Below are 23300 nucleotides of genomic sequence, written 5' to 3' on the forward strand. Positions count from 1 at the left end.
AGCCAGGGTTCAAATCTCAGCTCAACTTCCTGTAAGTGTGACCTTGAGAAAAGTACATAATCGTGATATTCCTATTATCTTCTTCAGAGGATAGCAAAGATGTGATAAATAATCCACTACCACTAGCCTTTAGCAAATACACTATAAATCTGAGGCTTGCAGATCAAAGACATCATTGAGTAACTTAATTACCCAAGATTCTCAACCAAAAAATAAACCCAATATGACTTATTATGTGCTACACATTTTAATTGGATTAATTACCCAATCCTCATAACAGCAATGTTGGAGATTTACTATTATACCCGTTGTTTTAGTTCGTTTTCTAGATGATTAAATAAAGAATTATAGCTAGGTGGGCGGATCACCTGAGGTCAAGAGCTCGAGATCAGCCTGGCCAACATGGTGAAACTCCATCTCTACTAAAGGAAAAAAAAATACAAAAAGGGTTAGCAGGGTGTGGTGATGCACACTTATGATCCCAGCTACTCGGGAGGCTGAGGCAGGAGAATTGCTTGAACCTAGGAGGTGGAGGTTGTAGTGAGTTGAGATCACGCCACTGCACTCCATCCAGCCTGGGCAACAGAGTGAGACTATGTCTCAAAAAAAAAAAAAAAGAAAGAAAGAAAAAGAATTATAACTAGGAGGTGCTAGAGCCTAGATTTGAACTCAAAACTGTCTGAAAAAAGAAGCCAATGACAACCAAGAACTACTGACTTTTAATAAATCAATTAATTTTTTTTGAAATTGACAATTTTTAAAAGATTACTCATTTACTGTAAACATCACTCAAAAGATTATTTTCATATAAGATTCCATTCATTGTTTCTTAAATGGACTTTGTAGTAAAATGATAATAATTATATATAATAATATAAATGTTTCAAACTATTTAAAAGTTTAAATATATTAAATAGCATAAATATTATTAATTATGCTTCATAGAAAAACTTATTAAAAGACACCTTTTGAAACAAGAAACTAAAAATATTCTAAGAACATGTCAATGTTCTTCTGGTTCTAAAGTCTCCTTTTTCTAGATTTCTAAAACTTGCCTGCAAAGTATTGCTCTTTTTAGCTCCCCTCTCCAGTCACACATGTCAGAAAGTCTGCTGTGCTTGGAGCAACTGAATCCTGTGCAGAGTAAACTTTTAATTTCTTGGCTTGTTCAATTATTTAATTTCTTGGCTTGTTCAATAATCCAAGAATTATTGTTAAATGGAGGCTTGTGACTGACAGTTACTCTGACTTTAGTTTCCTAAAGTGTGAGTGTGTGTGTGTGTGTGTGTGTGTGTACACGTATGTCTATAGTGAGGGAGAGAGATTTTTCGTGCTTTTTTGCTTTTCCCAAATTTATTCTCCCAAAGATTTTTCCTGCACTTCAGACCAGAGTTTGCCTAAATTCCCACAGTGGTCACCTGTTTCTATTATTGCTGCTATTCATCATCTAGTAACCAATATACATTCTTCACTGTTCAATAGATCATGTGTGTTAAAAATTTTCTGTCATGATGACTACTTTTAGCAAATCTCTAGACTAGATTCATTTCTTAACCAAATTTATCTTATAAAGGTGTCCAAACTTCTTTTGAACAATTTTGAAATCAAATTTGAAAAATAAATTTACAAAAGATAAAAGAAATACATTCATCTTTTCTCACTAAGGACTAGAGAAAGTGAAGGCAATTCAGTTGAACAAAAACAGGTTGTTAAAATTCACAGCATAGTCTGTGTTGAGATTTTAGAAATAATAAAAAAAAAATGAGAGTAGATGCATTTTTCCATGGATTAAATCAGACAAGAGAGCTAAGCTTTTCAAATTCACTTTTCTGAACAATTCACAAAGAAAAATTATATAAAGTTTCTTGTGTCTTTCATTTCACATTGAATAATATGGTAAACAGTTTTTCCCAACATTTTTGATAAAAAAAACAAACAAATTTTACTTTTAATAATGAAGCTGAAACATTTTTCTAAGTATTTTGTGCTATTTTAACTTTATGATTCAGGAGGCAAATAAAGTCTTACGATGGCTTGACTTGGACTATATATTATAGCAGAGGCAATGTATAATGAAAAGGGCACTTTTCACTGACTAGACTGAGAATCAATAGATATGAATAATACTTCACCTATGCTGCTAATAAGCTGTGAGACTTTGGGCAAGTAAATTCAACTTCTGAACACTGTTTTCAAGGAAGGGAATCATTGACCCCTTTTAAGAGTCTGGTGAAAATGCGTAAACATATATAAATTTAAAAAATATTTCAGGAGATTTGCAGACTTCTAGGAATTAAAGTTCCTATTAATGGGTAATTAAATGAAGAAATACATAATCTTAATGTCTGTTTTACATTCTGTTTTTAATACAATTTGTAATTATTATTTTTTTTTTTTTTTTGAGACGGAGTCTCATGCTGTCGCCCAGGCTGGAGTGCAGTGGCGCGATCTCGGCTCACTGCAAGCTCCGCCTCCCGGGTTCACGCCATTCTCCGGCCTCAGCCTCCTGAGTAGCGGGGACTACAGGCGCCCGCCACCGCGCCCGGCTAATTTTTTGTATTTTTAGTAGAGACGGGGTTTCACTGTGGTCTTGATCTCCTGACCTTGTGATCCGCCCGCCTCGGCCTCCCAAAGTGCTGGGATTACAGGCTTGAGCCACCGCGCCCGGCCCAATTTGTAATTATTTAATTGTAAATTATTTCTTAAACTAAGAACAAACACTTGAATGGTGTAGGTGAAAGCCTCGCTCTTATATTTTCTCCCCCATTTGCTGCCTTTGCCCTTTTAAACCGAGATTCTTCTTATGTAAATATCATGTAAGATATCTTGCCACAAAGAACATTTCAGTGTAATTATTCCTTAAATATTCATGTCTCAGGTAATTAACTGGTATACCATCTGTGATTTGCTTATACATAAGGTCAAAAACCTAAGGTAATGCATCATAAACTAATCATTTATATTTTCTTTGCCAAGGTTCACTGAATCTTTTAACCTACATTGACTACGATAAAGTTAATTTTCCATATTAAAATAATATTCAGATTAGACTTTTAAAAATTACAGTATGGGAAAAAATGAACACGTAAGTTAAAATTAAGGTTGCAATAAGCAAATAACTTGGCAGCTTTTCTTAGCAGAAACATATATATATGAGGCACATTTCTCTAAATTATTTAAGTTGGTATATTAAACCAATTTATATCTAATCCAGTGAAATTTATGACACATATGTTCATTAGGAGAAAATAATTGATAAATTAAGAAACACTTCACTGTGAAAAATCTATTAATATTCCTAACTCATTCGATTTTTTTCTTTCACTTTTGAATTTTTATGAACTTATTTCTATGCCATAACAATATAATATTGGTAAGTGTAAAATACATACATTTGGCTTAAGTTATATTCCCACTAGTCTCCCTAAGAAATAAAGGGTGCCAGAGAGTCCACTATCTGCATTTATCTCTAAATTGATAATAACTAAAGGATTCAGAATTTGATGTTAACATCAAGAGAATGTGCTTAAAATAATTGAATCTTACTCTACGATAATCAAACTTAAGGTCTCAGAGAAATATGTTAGTTAGGATAAATGTATTTTGCTTTCCCATTAGCCTCTTTACCTTCTATTTTTCATCAATTTGCTTTGCCCAATCAGGTTTTATTTACACCTTTTTAATAAGCTACAACAATTCTAATGACTGTTTCTTTTAACTTTATTTTTTAATTCACAGGAAAAATTGTATGTATTTACATACACAACATGATGTTTGAAGTCTGTGTACATTGTGAAATGACTAACACTAGCTAATTAACATATGCATTACCTCATGTAATTACCATTTTTGTGGTAAGAACACTTTACATCCTCTCTTAGTATTTTTATGACTACCTCATATTACTAACTACAGTCACCATGTTGTACAGTAGATCTCCTGTACTTATTCCTTGTAACTGAAATTTTGTGTCCTTTGGCCATCATCTCCCCAGCCCAACCTCCAACCACCCCAGGCCCTGATAACCACCATTCTATGGAGGCTTCTCAAAAAATTAGAAATAAAACTACCTTATGATCCAGCAATCCCATTACTGGGTATATATCCAAAGAAAATGAAAACGATATGTCGAAGGGGTATCTCCATTCCCCTACATTTGCAGTATTCATAGCCAATGTATGGAATCAACCTAAAGAATGTTTTCAATGACCAATAACCAGGAACATATTTTATTTATCTCATATGCTCCAACTTACTACCCAAGTTGACCTTGTATAAAAGTAACTTTACAAGAACATTAGCACTAAATAATTCCTAATATCTTGGAGACAATTTTCAAAACAATACATTTGTTTACTCATTCAAGATGTATTTACTGAGCTACTACTGTTCTATGTCAAGTGATGTTCTACATCCTAGACATGCAGCAAAAACCAAACTGAAAAAAAATTAATTCTTGTAGATTTTCAAAGCAACTATAGTAGAGAGAAAAAGCATGTGCAGTCATGTCTTACTTAATGACAGGGACTTGTTCTGAGAAATGCATCATTAGGCATTTTGTCATTGGGTGAACATCATAGAGTGTATTTACACAAACCTAGATGATATAGGCTAACTACACATGTCAGTTAGATGGTATAGCCTATTGCTCCTAAGCTCCAAACCAGTACAACATGTTACTGCACTGAATACTGTAGACAATTGTAACATAATGGTGTTGGTGTATTGAAACATAGTACAGTAAAAATATGGTATGATAAGCTTATGAGACCATCATCATTAACTGAAATTTTATTATTTGGTGCATAGCTATGTTAGATAATGATCAGTACTATGAAGAAAAAGATAGCGTTACTTATAAATTAAGAAAACAGATCAATCTACTAAATATCAGGTCTTCCAAAAATTATGTTTTAAACCAATATAATAGTTACTCCTGAGAATAGGTACAAGAATTTTTTTTTAATCATGATAAATCTTATCTCCTACCCCTCTTCATTCCTGCCTCCACCTCAATCCATTCTTCAAAGAGTGACTAAAGAAATTAGATCCTCCAGAGGCTTCTCATGACCCCCCTCACATAGACCCCTCAGCACAAACTGACCCATGCCCGCCTCCAGCTTCGTCATCCTCCGTGTTTCTCTAAACTCACTATATTCAAGCCATAGTAACTTTTTATTTTTTTAAATCTGTCAAACATATAAAGTTCCTCCCTGCCTTAGGTCTTCTCACACATATCGTTCCCATGTTGGGCTCAGTCCCCACCTCCCTCATCCCACCCCACCCCCAAACCCAACTAACTCCTGCTCACTTTTTAATACCTAAGTGTGATTTCTGCATGGAAGCCAAGTCTCCATGAGGTTCCCCTGTTTTCACTCTTCAAGAGTCTTTACCTGTCCTTTGGGAACTTATTACTATTTAAATTATGTAAACACTTATGTTATACTCTGTGTATTTATCAAATACCCCTCCTCAGATTGCAAGTTCTGTGGGATGAGGTGAGAGGAGGCAGTTGTTTCTCTCCTTGGCCAGTGTACTTTCACTGCTTTGCACCCTGCCTGGCATAGAGTAGGCATTTAGAAAATTGTTCCTGAGAGAATTAAAGAATAAATTTCATCAAAAGTGTCTTCAATTTACAATGTGTACTTTTATGCAACACTTGGCAAAGTGGGTTCTTGTGGGAGCTGGTAATATCCTTTAAACCATGGGACTGAGAAAATGATTCTAGTTGAATCTGTGTTATTTAATCTGTGTTTTTTAAATCTATGGGGCTCTTGCCCCAGACTCTGTTGGAAGGCTGCTGTGCTTGCTTGTAAGCTCATAGTCCCAATGACAGATGGTTTTTAATCTTTGCTATTTGGCTTCTAGAATGGGTATGTATTACTAACTCATGCATTTTCTCTAACGTGGAATCTGATTCTGGTGGCCATTCCCTCTGAGGAATAAGATACTTTCTGGAACTTGTAGCCATGGGAGAAAGGTTTCAAACACTTTCAGAGAGTTGAGGGGAAGCCACTTTATGCTTGGAATCATTGTTTAAAAAAATCTAATTATGAAAAATCTCAAATGGGTAAAACCATTAAATAATCCCAGATACCAATAGCTCAGGGCATTATTGTTTAATCACCTCATGCTCGGTATTCTAAAGGACATACACATAGAAGGCAGACACACAGTGTTGGTGATGTTTTCTGTGTTTTTAGAGTGAGAAATTAGAATTATTTTTGAGGATGGGAAGGATCTTTCCTCACTGACTAGCATATCCCAAATTTACACCATGACACTTACCAATTTATAAAAATATTTTATTTCCATATGTGTCACCCCAACTTTTTTAGAGGCAGGAACTTGTCTTTTCTCTTTTTTATCCCCACGACCTGGCCAAAAAGAAAAAAAAAAGTTTTAAATAGATGATTAATATTCATTAAACAAATCACAGGTAGTAAAGAAGTATTAAAAGCAGCCTGAGCTGGAGTCAACTATTTCTTGTCTGTATCAGCCGGGCAAAATGTTGCTCAGAAGCCACTCAGGGAATAAAACTCTCTTGTGAAGAATCTGTTCCTTTAAACTAAGGACTTAAGTTTTCCCAAACCCTGTAAATTCCCTTGTTTTTCTATATGGATTTATGCCAGAATGATTCCAATCCACTGGTTGGCAAAGAGAATCATTTAATAACTGCAGAGGAAATATAAAATTCTATTCAGAATATAATAAAAGCTGTAGGGGATTATGTATTCATTTATCTTGTAGTAGGAAAATTCAAATCTTCATATAACAGAGTGTTGCCATGTCAGCTTCCTCTGGAGAGTTGAAAACTGAACTGTAAAGACAGCAGAATGATGTGATTTGTATTGGAGTCACTGGAATCGACAAAACCTAAATTTTTTTTAAATTTATTTATTTCAATTGACAAATGACATATTTTATAAACTAGTGGTATACAATATGATTTTAATATATGTTCTACTATGCAAAGCCTCAATTCTTAATTGGTCTACAGGATTCAGCTGATAATGTGAATTCTGTCTACCTATGTTTTTATATCTGTGAAAGAATTATGCTACTTTATAACTCAGTGTTTTTGAGATTCCATATTCTAAAATTATTACTTTCAACCATCAAATATAAGACAGTAGAAATATGGGGCAAATTTTTTTGCAGTTTTATATAAAAAAAAGTAGATAAATGCAATAGGGAGTGCATTAAAGAGAACAAAAAAAATTTTTAAAAAGGAAGAATGGGGAAAAAAGAAGAGAAAAAAATGTAAAAGAAAGGAGAGAGGAAGGGAGCCCAAAAGGGCAAAGAAATTGAGGAAGGAAGGGAATATTAAAGTATTTGATCGAGCTTCCCTACCACTCAAATGCTTTTGTATGTGCAGTATTTCAAAGTTCTTCCTAGGTAAATAGCAATGTCTTTCCTTTTTATTAGCACTGCTGCAGCTGCTGTTGCTCACAAAGAGATTCACAAATCAAAATAGACTCAGTTAGCTTTTCAATAATTCTGAAAAGGTAGGGGAACATTGCCAGAAAAGGATAGCACTCCAGTATCCTAACATGGAGTCTTGTTAGCAAAACAAAGTGTGAATTGCTTAGATAATTCCCTGCTGTTGGTAATTCCACTGGGTGCCTTCTGTGGCAGCACAGGCTATTTCTCCTCTATAGACCAATGCCATTGAGCAGGAGATGTCAGAATAATATGAAAAAGTTGCTCTTTTGAAATGTTTATTCTTCTAGTTTTTTTTTAAATGTCAGCATGATTCATAACTATTGGTTCTTAGCCTGGAGCACCCAGCACAACCAGGAATTGAGGAAGCTAGAGCAGGACGTGAGTAATGAATGGGCTGCATAAGCAGAAGTCTCGTCTATACCCAGTCAATGTGCAGAGTTGCAGGCTAGCATTTTCACAGATTCTTTCTATTATTCTCTCTCTCTCAAGGGAAAACAGGACAACTAGCAAGAGCTAGCAAGAACTAGCAAGAGCTTGAACAAACGCCTGGACTCAGATTGGAAGACTGCTCATTTGTCTACTCCCTCATTCCTGGAAATTGCACTGAAACCGTCTGATTAAGGTATTTGGAAAAAACAAATTTCTGACACATTTTGTTGATGATCAACCTCCGTTATCCATCCGTATCTTTTTATATGTGGCGGTGGGGCAGGGGGGTAGTACTTGTGTCGAAGATTGAAGAACTGTATCTCTTTAAAAGTTTTTGTGATATTAAGGGGAAATTAGTATTTGTCACATCTTCTGAAATTATTACTATTATTAATGTTTTTGAAATGCCAGTTTCGCTGGTGGCACACTGGCTCCTTGGAAAACATGTTTGCTTTCTCCCACTGTCATTTTTTACTCTATCAAATCCAAAGCTGTCATGGTTCATTATCTGTAGATGATCTTGAGCAGCCTTGCATTCTAAAAGAATATGCCATGGCATCTGCCTCTGTGCTTTTGCGACCTGCTGCAGAGATGATATTTTAGCACGAGTCTTGGGTGAGGGGCAAGAGGGGAGAGCAGAATTTGTCTCAGACTGATGTTTCTTTGTACCATGCTGTCTCTCATTCTTTCCTATATGGCTAATTCAACAGTGAAGTACATATATCACACTGTGACTATTACATATGTTAGAGTATATAATTGGGGTTGTAAAGTATCTGTCTGAATGTCTTCACTAATGAATTCCGTCAAATTCAATTATCATTCTTAGACTCTTCATTAACCAATGAAATTACTCCTTTGGTCTAAGTCATTTCTAACACACTTTTATTAGACATACACACAATTCTATGAAGTAAATGTTAGGTGATTAGATTATCTCATGATCTTTATTTGGAGTCCCATGCTACTGAAGTTTGGATTTCTACAGAATAACCTTTCACATTACTTCCACTGTATACAGGAGAAATAATGCTACAGTGTGAAGCTCTAAGACTCTATTTTACTACTTATATCTTACACTTTTTCTTTTTCCTGAGGAAGTTTGCTACAGTGGATCACCAATACAAAAATACATAGAAACATACCGACTATATATTCCTATTAAACTAACCTACTTATTAAATAGATGTATCTATAGGCTTATACTATACTGAATCATAATGTTCTTCACCTTTTAGGAATAAATTATTTCAGTACTAGAACTTTCTCCTATCTCTTACAGTAAGATAGCACAGAGTAGGATCACAGTTGTTATTGTGGAAACATTTTTTTCAAGTTATCACTATTTCTTTACATGGATTTCTTCTTAAACAAAGTGGTTCTGGAAATGCATATACCCAGTATTTATAGTACTTTAGTTTTCTAGGAAATAATTGCCACAGTACTAATTTACATTGGATATTTTAATCATTTTACAATGAAGGGCAGGTGCCTAATACCCTTGCAGTATGATTCTTACCATACAGATCTGAAAATATTTCCATTTTGTTCTCTTCTACATTAATGTCTTTTAGGAACATTTTCATCTTCTGTCCTACAACTATTTTGAGAAACATCTCAAAATGTGGTCTAAAACCAACCTACAAAAATATATGTTCTGGGTCCCATGCCAGACTTAAGTCAGAATCTTTGAGAGTAGGCCCTAGGACCAGCATTTAAAATATACATATTAGGTGATTATAATGTACTCCAACGTGTAATAACCACTGCTCTACAAAATGAGGGCAAGGAAACAACTGATAGAAAGGCATTGTAAAACTAGATGTATAACTGATAATAAAAATAAAAACACCAAAATCAAGTTAAATTTGGATTTTAAATTTTTCTACATGTTTTCATTACTTGCCGCACAAAGCATTCTAGGTTGTTTATTTTGCCTTTAATATCAGTCTTAAATATTTTAAATTAAAATTTTTAATATTTAGTGTTAATTAAGGATATGGATGTCTGTTATTTAAAAGCATTTTCCAAGTTGCCAAATAATGAATAATATTTATAATGGTAAAAGGTATTACATTTATAATTTGTATAATTCATTCATATTTTCATATTTGAATCTTTAGTTTTACAAAGCTTTGTAAATAACAAGTCTATATTCAATATTTTGTATATATTTAAGTATATAATAAACACCACTTTTTAAAGAATTTCAACATATCTTTTTGTTGTTATATACTTTACATATTAAAGTATATAATAAACACCACTTTTTAAAGAATTTCAACCCATCTTTTTGTTGTGGTTTCCATTTAAATGAATTACTTGAGTGTCTTACTTTCAGAAGATGCTTTATTAATATGACTAAATTGAATTCTTTGGGCTGAGATTTTTCCATTTTTTCATAAATGAATATTTCCATATTATCTAATCTTAATAAGAATATTTTCTCAGTACGACAAGTACGACATGTTTGCCAATTTAATATACCAAACTCTAAAGTAAGTATACACTCAAACGAGAGTTAGGGGACAAAGAACTGTCTTCTGAACCATGAAAAGACAGAATGTCATGATTACCTCAGGCACTGAACGACAGCAAAAATCTACATTAGTTCTAGTAGAAAGACTACAGAGAATGTTTGACCCATAAAATTAATTTTTGCCTCCTACACAGCCAACTCCATGGAGACAAGGGCTAAAAAGTGAAAATGGTCAAAATCTTAAGTTTCTAGGTTAACTTACTTTGTAAACTAAATATGTCCTGAAAAGACCGGAATAGTTTAAATTGTTTCTGCGTTCATAAGAATCATTTTATATATCAAAAATTCTTTTGTTTTCATCTAGTTTTAAAGATTGTTTTTAGATTATGGACAGGCACTACTTTAATTGGGTTGTGTTTCAAATGTTTCATTTAGAAGTTAAATATTTGGGACTCAAAACTTATTTTCAAATATAAAGAATGCTATAAATGATGTTTCATACCCAGATTCAATTTTATGAAATCCACAACATTTTAGTAAAATTACAAAAGTTATAAAACTAGGAACTGAAGGGAAGAATCATTGAAAACAATACTATATGATCCTCAAAATTAAACCCATTAAACCAAAAATATTAAATTATATATTTACTTTGAATATCAATGCTAAAGGAAAATAAATTTGCTTATAAATAAATGAGAAATTAAAAGAGGGTAGGATACTTTTCTAAAACACAGAGAAAGTGGGATGATAGCATGAGCAGTATTCCTCTGAGCAGGGGAGAGGGAGATGGAGGGGAGAGATGCTGGGTAGATTTAGAGAATGAAAGGCAAAAGGATCTCAAGTATGAGTGGCCAACAGCATTGAACTAGCTATTAAATAGAAAATTTGCTCATAAATGGTATGTTTATAATCCAGAAGAACAGGTGTATTCAATTTTTCTTTTCCTTTTGAGACAGAGTTTTGCTCATGTTGCCCAGGCTAGAGTGCAGTGGTGTGATCCTGGCTCACTGCAACCTCCACCTCCTGGGTTCAAATGATTCTCCTGCCTCAGCCTCCTGAGTAGCTGGGATTACAGGCGTGAGCCACCACGCCCAGCTAATTTTGTACTTTTAGTAGAGATGGAGTTTCTCCATGTTGGCCAGGCTGGTCAAAAACTCCTGACCTCAGGTGATCCACTGCCTCGACCTCCCAAAGTTCTGAGATTACAGGCGTGGGCCACCATGACTGGCCTTAATTCTTTTAAAATGAATAGATAACTATGCTGTTACACATCCATTTAGAAAGCAGCTGTGTAGAGGAAATGGTAAGGAGAGATAGTGAGCATGCATGCTAACTCAGTGGGTGCCAATTAATGGAGTGAAGGGATAGCTAAGAGACTCAGTGGGTGCCAACTAATGGAGTGAAGGGACAGCTAAGGGACTCAGTGGGTGCCAACTAATGGAGTGAAGGGACAGCCTTCCACCAACAGCTTTTTCTGAGTGGATTAACTCCTTACTCAAGGTTTTATTGAGCTCCACTTTCTAAGGAATTCTACCCTTCGTTTCTTTCAAAAAATTCAGCATCAAGTGAACCAAATTTACCAATTTGCTGCCTTTGTGTGCACAGCTGTTCATTTAATTTATGAATTTATTTATTGAATACCTACTATGTAGTCAACACTATGTAATTTTTGTTACTTTTAGCCCAGACATTATGACACAAAGAATATTTTGTTATATTTGAATTTTAGTATTTTGTATTTTACCATTTCTCCTTTATTTTCTGTTTCTTAAATTTGGATACTTGAAGGGAACAGGTGGCATCCATGCCTAGGGATGGAGGGCTAGGAGTGTGGATAACCCAGAGAAGAAGGTGCAAAAAAAGGAGGTATCTGTCTTGTTCCTCTATTCTTTTGATTTTAAGGATGTCTTAGCAGTCCTAAGTAGAGCACCTATCACTTCCACTTAACCTTAAAAACAATTTTTAGAGATGGAAAAAAAAATAGAACTATTTGCTCATGATAAAAATTATCCATTCAAAGTGAAGAAAAACTAATACATTCAAATTGAAGACCTGCAATATATATCTCACTACTAGGCTAATCTATGGTTTAAGAAGCAAGATGTTAGAAAGGCATCCTGGAAAAATTGCCCATAATTCTTCATCAGCTGTAATTTTCAGTGAAATAAAAGTCTGAGTCTCCATTACTAGTTAGTTTGAAGTACAGAAGGTCATCATGTAAGTTTCTAAAATCCCTTTTAACTCTAGAAATTCTACTGGAGAGATAGGTGAATAAGACTGGGAAAAAAGAATGGTTCATCTTTTATTGAAGAAAGGTGTTTAGAGGAATTTTTCAGTATCAAGCACCCCTCATTTCATTCCATTTTCAAGAAACAAGAGCAAAGGATGAGTTTTGGCAACATTCAAAGAAGTGTCTTAAGACAGGAATGGTCAATGCCTGTGTTGAGTTACCTGAATCTCTATTTGGCACCTTCTGAAAGTTACTATAAAAACCTGGGCTTAAGAAGAGGATGATGGTATAGTCTCGCAGCCTTGTGTGAATTTTCCAAATGGTTTTGTTACTCCAAACCGTAGAAGTGATAGCTCAAAATTTATAACTGATGCTATGTCATCAGTTGTACTCACATATAAACTTGCTTGATAATATTTCCTATACTTAAGTTTCCAATCAATCTATTTTTGTCTCCTACACTTCCCTGATCCAACAAATCTTATCCATCATGCAGCCTGAGTCCATACCTTTGTTTATTCAATGATTTTATTAAGCATCTACAATGTCAGTTATTCTTCAGATCCTCTTGTCCAGGCCCCTGTCCTCATGGAGACTACCTTCTAGTAGAGAGGTAGACTATTAACAAGGAACAAATATATAAATAATAAGACCCACCAAAATCTTGTTTATTCACTAATTGTAATCCTATTTTTGTCTAAATTTTCTTCCTCCAAGTTTTTTTTTCAGTCAGTAATCCTACACTTCATTTTAGCCTCCTTGATTCTTACTGTTTTCAACATTGCACTGAAATTAATATAATCCACTTATTTTAACTCTTTTAAGATTTTCCATCATCTTAAGTGGGAGGAACAAATAAATTCATAAATTAACATATTAGATAAGATGAATTGCCTAAGAAATTTAATCCACATAGCCAGACATAAGTAACACTAGAGTTGCTCCAATGTGGCCATTATGGAATCAAATACCTCACAGCCCAGGCCTCAACTGCATCTTTTGTTGTCATGAGATTTTTCTTAATTACATTTTCCAGTGATTAAGTGTCCCATTTCAACACATTGGAATGCATTTTCTGTATTAAGTTGTCAATGATCATAAACTATCTGGCAATAACTTATTCCAATTATCCAAACAACCTCCTCCAGGATCTCTAGCTTAACCATTCAACATTTACTATGTGTACTTGGCACAAAGATGGTATAAAGTTTTAGCCACTAAATTGTTTACACATTTTTCACACTATTCCAAGATATTAGAACAGGATACTCATTTACATGTGTACACATATAAATGTCTGAATATACATGTTGAAATGCAATAGGTTACATCTGATGATGGTTCGAGAACTAGAAGGATAATCTTAAGGAACATAAAAATTTCGCATTTGAAGTTATTGCTAAGAAGAATAGCAGTGTAAGAGTTTAGATAACTGCAAAAGTAAAGAATCAAGGCAGTGTAAAGTTTCTATATCTTAGGGAACTTAACTAGCTGTTGAAAGGGCACCTCTCTGGCATCATTAAAATTTTAAAAATTTGACACATTAAGATGTGCCAGTAACAAGTTTGGTCCTTAGCAACATTCCATTAATGATACTATCCTTTTCATTAAATGAATCCGAGAATAATAGTTTTCAGACCTAAATATTTACAACCATGGTTTCATCAAAATACAGACAACATATATTGTATTGAGTATGCCTTTATCTAGGGCAAATCTTAATAGCGTCTAGAGACAGACCAACTACCAAGAAAAATTATCAAGACAATTATTAAGAAATTTGTATAAATCCCTTTATTACATCTTATATTTTAAAAATTCTCAAAACAATTCCAGCCTTTACATACCTGTGATGGATTTTTATTCCCTGGACAATTTATCAAGAAATTAAAAATTCAGAGCATCCTAGCAACACAGTGGTATATTTACCATTAGAGTATGCCTATTTTATTTATTTTTTTATGGCACAAATACCCCAAAGTGTTTTATTTATTAACCTATTGGCTGAATTATAATATTCCTACAGAAAAGTGAATAAAACGTGCATTTTATATAGCATTATGAGATTTTTTTCTCTTGCTTTTTGGTCATTTGATCTTGTAAATTGTTCTTTTAGTTGTCATGATGATGATTTAATATCCACAATATACAAAGAAATCCTACAACTCAACAACAAAAATCTAATTTGTCTATTTACAAATAAAAATTATAAATTAGATAATTACAAATTAGAAAACAATGAAGAATAGAATTTAATTGAATGGAAAATATATTAAATATTTATATTCATGGAAGAAACACATGAAGATGAATTACAATTTGCTATCAAATACACAGAAAATTAGATGGAATTTTTGGTTCACAATAGCTGACAAGTTGACAATATGCTAATGTTAAAAATAAACATTCTTCTAAGGTATTTAAATAGAAGCATAGCAAAAATAATCTTGGATACGATTACTTCATTAGAGACTTGGGTTCAAATTTAGGTCCCACAATAGAAAAAGAATTAACAGGAAGGTGGAAAGAGCAACAAAACCACAGTTATTTGTAGTTCGTGACACAATCTTGTAAGAAAAGAAATTCAAGAAGCTAAAATGAGAATAAAGAAAGAAGCATCAAGTGTGGATTCAAAGTGAATATATACCATTACAAGACACACTGTATATCAAGAACCAAAAAGAAACTTACTGAAACTGTAGGAAAGAACAACAGATGACATAATGCAATATTTTGAGAAGAGAATGTTGAATTCTTCTTGAATTCTTTTTAAAAGGCAGCTATTTATCTTTTGTGAAAAATCATAATACAGTTCTGTTTAAAAATGAAGAAATACTCTACTGTATTACCTCCCAGTTCTCACATATTTATGGATAAGTATTAAAACTATACTTAGTATAATAAACCTAAATTTCTGAAATATGAACACTCACAATTTTCTAGGTGATAAATTATTATATGATTTTGTTATTTAACTGTAAGCAAGGGAGAATCTAAGAAAGAAGAATATATTCTTTCTAAAATGACTCCCCTTCAAGATGGCACCTGAATACATAGAATAATCAGATTAATCATTTGGGGTTAGTGCTTGTTTTTGTGTTATATAGAAGTAGAAATGACCACTATCTGATAGCATCCAAGAAAGTACCTCTCCGGTGACAGAACTGTCACCCTGATCACCATTGCTCATGAACCCCCTTCATGTTAATGGGCACATTCCAAGTAGAAGACATGATAACACATTCTTTATGTTCTTTTAGAATTGTTAATTCTAAAACTGTTGGGACTTCTTATATACTGCTGGTTAACTTCTGAGTATAAATGTAAGGAAATTCTATTTCATAATTTAGTGTCTTGAGTAGGACTTTATAAATTGGTTTATGATCAGTATGCTTCAAGTTTATTTTGGATACCAGATGTTCCCTTTATTTAATCTACTTAAATCAACAAAAGAAGTAATTTCAAACAGTATTCATCCAATAAACTGTAGTTAGGAAAATGTACATTAATCTATTTTTATTTACCAACAACTTTGTCCTTTTCTGTAGAAAAGCACTTTGAAGAAGGGAAAAATAAAAACAGAAGGAAAGAGAAATTATATATAACTATAAAAATTATATGCAGCTTTGCCTGCTTTTTATGTAACCTAGTATTCAAAACTTATCTGGTTTTATCATATTCCATTATGTTATGGACACACAGGCCAGTATTTTCCCACCAGTTTCTCCTAACTAAGAAGAACATTCAAACTGAAAATCTAAGTTTGTGTTTTTCTACTGAAAGAAATGTCGCTGGTGAATAAGGAAGATGATTTATGTGCATAAAGCTGACCTTATAAAAATAATCTCTGTGTTCATCATAAAGTTGAATTTTATTGCTATGTAACATTTGTTCCAATTTCTTTTTGTATATCTCTGATAAACCATTAGTTTGTAGATCTCTGATACCTTGGAACATATGACAGTTTAAAAACATCTATTGTGTTTTCCCCAAAATTCTTTCATTAGTCAGTAGTTTGTTTTTGTTTTTTTTTTATGAAACAGTGACAACAATTTCTTTCCTGATTACAATTTTTGCAGTGTTTTAGCTAACATATTGTACTAACTGAAAATTATCTTTAATTTAATTATAAATTAAATATATTTATTAATTAACAATTATATCTCCAAAGTAAAGATTTTTTGGTTTCTAATGTTAGCAATTCTTGTTTATATTTAATGAAATTCACATTTCTCCTGACAGGGGAAAAATATTGTTCCACATTAAGAAAGCCTTTTCATTCATGTCCTGAAACTACATATTTTTGTTCTGGAATATAAATCATCTATTTGATATGTATGCTGAAATTTAGTTTGTGAAACAGGATATATATCTATTTGTATGTCTCTCTGTAATAGAATTCTGGACTGTAATGAGTTGTTCTCCATATACATGAAGGATTAGATACATATCTTTCTCCTTTCCAAAAATGCCATCAACATTGTCAGTCTCAGAAAACAGGTGAAAAATTGCCTCAATGTTTCTGATATCTCTTATTAAAGATAGTCACAGTGCAGAACTGAAAAATATTAAAGTTTTATGAAGCATGACCATGAAATAACAAAACTTTCTTTTTTATTTTATTTTATTTTATTATTATTATTATTTTTTGAGACAGAGCCTTGCTCTGTTGCCCAGGCTGGAGTGCAGTGGCCTGATCTCGGCTCACTGCAAGCTCCGCCTCCCAGGTTCACGCTGTTCTCCTGCCTCAGCCTCCTGAGTAGCTGGGACTACAGGTGCCCGCCACCACGCTCGGCTAATTTTTTCTATTTTTAGTAGAGACAGGGTTTCACCCTGTTAGCCAGGATGGTCTCGATCTGACCTCGTGATCCGCCCGCCTCGGCCTCCCAAAGTGCTGGGATTACAGATGTGAGCCACCGTGCCTGGCCAAAACTTTATTTTAATAAAGGGCTCATATCAAATAAAGGGCTTATATCCAAATGAGTATTGTCCTTCACTATGGTCATCTTAGATTTCAGAAATGCTTCCATCGTTCAAAACATTCAGCTATGTATTTGCAACTTTTAGAACGAGTTTATGCACCAGGAAGCAGTCTTCGACAAACTCCACTGTGAAGGCGTTGTCATTATGATCAGTACAAATGAGGAGGCAGCCTTTCTAAGCATGAGGAACATTTCTTTTTTTTTTTTTTTTTTTTTTTTTGAGAGGGAGTCTCGCTCTGTCGCCCAGGCTGGGGTGCAGTGGCCGGATCTCAGCTCCCTGCAAGCTCCGCCTCCCGGGTTTACGCCATTCTCCTGCCTCAGCCTCCCGAGTAGCTGGGACTACAGGCGCCCGCCACCTCGCCCGGCTAGTTTTTTTTTTTTTGTATATTTTTTTAGTAGAGATGGAGTTTCACCGTGTTAGCCAGGATGGTCTCGATCTCCTGACCTCATGATCCGCCCGTCTCGGCCTCCCAAAGTGCTGGGATTACAGGCTTGAGCCACCGCGCCCGGCCGGAACATTTCTTTTAATGAGTCTGTGTCCTCTCCAGAAGAAATACGCATTCATCAAGTACACTTTAATTTGAAATGGTGTGTGTTTTTTAGACAAAAAGATACATCTCTCACAAAGGAGAAGTTCTCTGAGGCTGGTGGGTTCATGAGGTCACGTGTTAGCTAAACGACCTCATAGGCTATGCCCAGAACATTAGTTAGACCTTTTCCAGATGTAGGGGAAAAAAAACACATAAAGTTTCAGGCTGAATCAATGAGACTATTTTTTTACTCAATTCTTGTTATGTTTTAGAGTTATATCCTTATCCCAGGCAGGACATAAGGTCCTTTCAAGAACCCATGAGGCTATACATGACCTTCCCCTGCTACCTCTCTTTATTGGAATATAAAACCTTACTTGAGCCTACAGTACTCTGCATACATAGTTACTATTTGCTATTTACTTTACATTAGGGATATATAAAATAAACCCTAAAAAGCCAACCTATGCCAAGCTCGGATGGGCTCACTAGTGAATTTTACTCAACATTTAAAGAAGAGATTTTACTAGTTCTCTATGATCTCTTCCGGAAGATAGAAGCAGAGGGAATACATCCTAACTCCTTCTGTGATGACAGAATTACAGGAATATCAAAACCAGGCAAAGGCAATACAAGAAAAGAATACTATAGACAGTATCTCTCATGGACGTAGATGCAAAACTCCTCAACAAAAGCCAGCCCATAAGCTATCACGCCGGGTGAAAAGGTAATGGAACTGTGGAGGGATATTCTGCTTTCCATTACAAACCATTTATTTATTCAATCAATATTTATTTTTGTGAGGTTGATTCTATGTGGTCAAGAAATCAAACTTGTCATCTCTCTCATTCAGTCAGTCACTTATTCATTCACTCACTGAACAAATATTTTTTCAAAATGTACAATGCATTAGGCATTATACCTGGTGCTGGGGGATACAATAGTGAGCAAAATAGGGCAAATTCCTGCCATCATGGTTTTTACATTATATTGGAGAAGCAGACAATAAATGAGATATTAAACAAATAGATAATAAACAAGATAAATACATCTACATTATATACTATGTTATCTTTATATCAATAAATCAAGGTACATAGATATATATCTTATTATCTATTTATCCAATATAATGCAAGGTATATAGTAAGATTTATATTATATATAACAAATATTATATAAATAATAAATATATAATAATAAATATATGTAATAAATATATATAAAATGTAAAGTATACTAATGATAAATGCCAAGAAGAAAGCAAGAACTTAACTTGTACATAGGGGTGAAATTTACATAGATTGTTTAGAGATGGCCTCATTGAGAAAACGACTTTGTGTAAAACCCCAAAGGCAATGAAGAAGAGTCTTGATAATGGTTCCTGGAAGAGCATTGCAGACATAAAGAACGAGACACAACAACAGAGGCTGGTTTAGAGTGAATGAGGAAATATACTTGGAGATATGAAGTCATAGATTTAGATGGAAATCAAATCATGCAGAGCCTTGTGAGAAATGGCACGGAGTTTTGATTTTCGGCCAAATGTAATGAACAGCCATTGGAGGGTTTTAAACAGGAAAATGCTATAAAATGATCGACTATTATAAAAAATGTATTTCAGTTTCTGTACAGAAGACAATATTTAGATGTCAAGAGTACAGGCAGATAGAACAATAGGACAATTGCAGTACTCCAGGTGAGGCAGCTACCAGAGTTGGTAATTTTGATTAGGCTTGTGGCTGCACACTACTGAGAAGTTACTAGACTTGAGATATATTTTAAAAGTAGAACCTACATGACTTGTTGATAGATTGAATATGGAAAATAAGAGAGAAGGAATCATGAAAATAATTACCCTAGAGTTTTTCCTTGAACACTTTGGTGAAGCCATTTACTCTGATGGGGAAGACTCCAACAGAAATGGGTAGGGGAGGAGAAAACAAATTTTGTTTTTATGTTAGGTTTGAGGTCATCTTTAGACTTCTAAGATAAGTCAGTTAGGCAGTTAAAATATAGGAGGCTGGACCTCAGGGAAAAAGACTGGGATGAAGATATCAAATTAGGATTTGTATAAAGTAAGATATTCCCAATAGCAAATTAAAAAACATCTTACTAAAATTTACTTAAATATTATTAATATTTGTTATGTCACTTTATTATATCTATTTATTAAATCCAACTCTAGAGAGTACCAATGTTTTTTCAGTAGATAATTGATATAAGAACCCTGGGTCAGCCTCTCTGGGAGTCTTCAGGCCTGTCCCCCATGTTTCCAGACTTTGTGCAGCATCTCAAACAACATATCCTCCCATGGCAACAGAGAAGGCAGAATCACTGCAAAGAGAACATGCAGGAGAAAGTGGTTCTTTTTAAAAGAAGCTCTCTCTTCTGACCGGGGAGAAGATAGAAAATATCTTCCAGAAAACTACCGATGGATTTCCCTAATGTCTTCCTCCAGAGCTACATCAAATGCCCATCCCTATACCATCCTTTGCAAAAGGGAAGTGTATTATCTAAATTTGAGAGGACAAGTATGAGTTATTACTTGTGACTGAAGTTCCATCATCAAAGAAAAAGCTAGGACGTGTTGGGAAGGTAACCTTCCATGTCTGCTACAGTAGACATTCTCTTATAGATTGTATTTAAAATCAGGACCAGATGATGTCTCCAAAAACATACCCACTGTGCCAAGATATCTTCATCTTCTCTGTGTAAAACTCTATATGGCTACTGGAAGAAACAGATTATATCAGCGTGATAAGGGGATAGACAGACTTGTTGAGTCATAAATAGAACAAGCAGAAATAATAGAAGAAGAGCTTAGAACATTCACAGGAAAGAAGAAACTGAATTTCAGAAAATAAGTTTCTGTGTTTTTGTACCATAATTGAGGGATTGTGGGTGCTATTTGAACATGAGCTAGTGCACCTGAATGTCTTAGGTGCCTGTGAATGCTGCCATTCACCAGCAGCCTCTGTGAGAAAGCTTAATAGGTACTAATTGTTCATTTGTTTCTGAGACTCAGCAATATACCAGGTGCTGTGCCCGGAGCAAATAAAAGGCAGGACTCTATCCTCAAAAAGTTTATAATCTCTGATGGTGATCTAGGTAAATAAGTAATATATTAAATATTTTTGCCATAGCTCTCCTATTATTGTAATTTTTTCTGACTTTAAAAACTATAACTCAAGCAATCTATTGACATTTAAACCACGACTATCTGGTTTACACTGTCTTTCCAGACATTTACTTTGTTCTATTATAGAAAAGACAATGTGCATTGATATCTGCATGTGTTTTTAAGTACAAATTCTTATCTGTGTCTGCCATATCACACTGTATTGTGAGAAGTCCAAAATTTAGGTTCTTTCTTAAATTTAATTATCTAGTACTTTCCTACAACAATGTCTCTCCTATTGACATTTCGAATTTCATTTTGTTCACATATCTTGTGTTTGTGTCTCCTTGATATTGATAACAATGGCTGGTATAAGAGCTTATCTCCTATTGATTCTGAAAATGTAATAAAGAAAGAAAATGCAAAGTATCAGCCACATGTGCTGGTTATTCAAGCAACCATCCAACTTCTGTATGAAACTAATATTGGGGGAAATATGGTATGCATGCTGCAGCTCAAGCTCACTTGTGTCAAAGAGAAATACAAAGGCAAGGGATGGTACTGCTTTGACAAATACATGAAGGAATAAAGTATTGAAATAAAACAAGTGAACGTGGCCTTACGAGAATCTTTGTTTTACTTATAAGGCACAGCAGTTTCACGAATGTTATCTTGCTTATTATATTACTATATTTACTTCAAAACAACAGCATTTGTATTCTTATCGAACAATTTATGAATACAAATGACATGAAAATCAGGAGATACTTTTACTCTTCATTTTGATTTTTATTCCATTTACTCCACATGGATATATATCCTAAGTAATCATCAAAATTAAATGAATATTTGACGGAAAATATAACATTAAAAGAAACCCTGAGAAGTTATGTAGTTCTTGCCTGACTCTAGGCAAATTTATAATATATAGAGATCTTCTAAAGAAGAAATTCATATAACCTATTGTAGAAACTCTTCCTTATTTCTAACTCAAATCTTTATATTTTATATTGTTTGTTATATTTTATATTAAGTTTTTTCTTAGAAAATTTGTAATAAAGCATCATGTCTTTTGGCCTATAGCAAATGAAAAAAAAAAACCTTACAGTTAATTAATACAGAGATTTTAAAATTGTAGATCTCTGGATAACTCATTTTGTTTCCTTTGGATTTTACACATAAAAGTAAGCATTGATTTGTAATTAAGAGAAGGGAAGAATTCATGATTTGGAATAATTTTCTGTAAAAGAAGAATAGAATTAAAGATGTGTCACTATTTAAAATTAGATATTAGACATTTTTATCCAAGAAAATTCTAGAGAAATAATTTTGATTTTCAAATATGATTAGAAAAACTCAAACATTCAGCCTTGCCCTTTCTTTGAACTCTTTCTTAGGTTAACAAGTTCTCCTAATCTTATAGTTTTCAGTGCTGTTTATAAAATTGATAGTTGTACATTTATAGATTTTACAAAATTGTACTCTTTTTATGGATAAGTATCTTTATGCCAAGTTTATTTGGCTTTGTGTGAATTACTGTTTGAAAAAAGACTGATCATTTTGTAATGAGTATTATTACATGAAGAGCTATTATTTCCTGGAACCTTTATTCTGCAGCCTCAGAATGTAGATCGGGGCCCTAGCAAGTTAAGGGCCAGGCTCCTCATCAAGGTCATTTTCCTCTTCGAAACACTGCCCTTTCCCCAACTCAAAGTCAGCCTAATGGTGAGGAAAATTCACTTATAAAGAAAGAAAAGGAACAGTGCCTTCTTTACCTGTGCCCTGCATAGCAGGTAACAATTACCTCAAATTCATTGTGGAAGATTGTAATATCCAAGAGTTTTAGAAACAGTTATGCTCAGACAGCTGTGTGTGACCCCAGGCAAAGTGGCTAAGCTCTCCAACATATTGTCCTTTATACAGAGTAAGTAAAAAGGGTCCTCAAAACATTATCTCTACAATAAGATATGAAGGTACTTTGACTTGTACTTTGTCAGTAGCATGAGGCTATATTAAGATATAACTTAAAATAGTGCTTCATAAACAGTGGATGGCCATGGAATCGAACTAGTGGCTTGTG

The 23300-nt window shown here is 33.9% G+C and overlaps 1 protein-coding gene across 2 annotated transcripts in view; it reads left to right on the top strand.

Annotated features, from left to right (window-relative positions):
• The window catches only part of SYT1 (synaptotagmin 1), a 594417-nt gene that overhangs the window by 105509 nt on the left and 465608 nt on the right, over positions 1–23300 (top strand). For both annotated transcript variants that reach the window (XM_001084620.4, XM_015152348.3), the window contains exon 2: positions 7936–8068. The gene's annotated coding sequence lies outside the window, so the exon portion shown is untranslated. The remainder of the gene's footprint in view (positions 1–7935; positions 8069–23300) is intronic.

The sequence above is a fragment of the Macaca mulatta genome, chromosome 11 (genome assembly GCF_049350105.2).
Source record: "Macaca mulatta isolate MMU2019108-1 chromosome 11, T2T-MMU8v2.0, whole genome shotgun sequence".
In the NCBI taxonomy this organism is placed as follows: Eukaryota; Metazoa; Chordata; class Mammalia; order Primates; family Cercopithecidae; genus Macaca; species Macaca mulatta.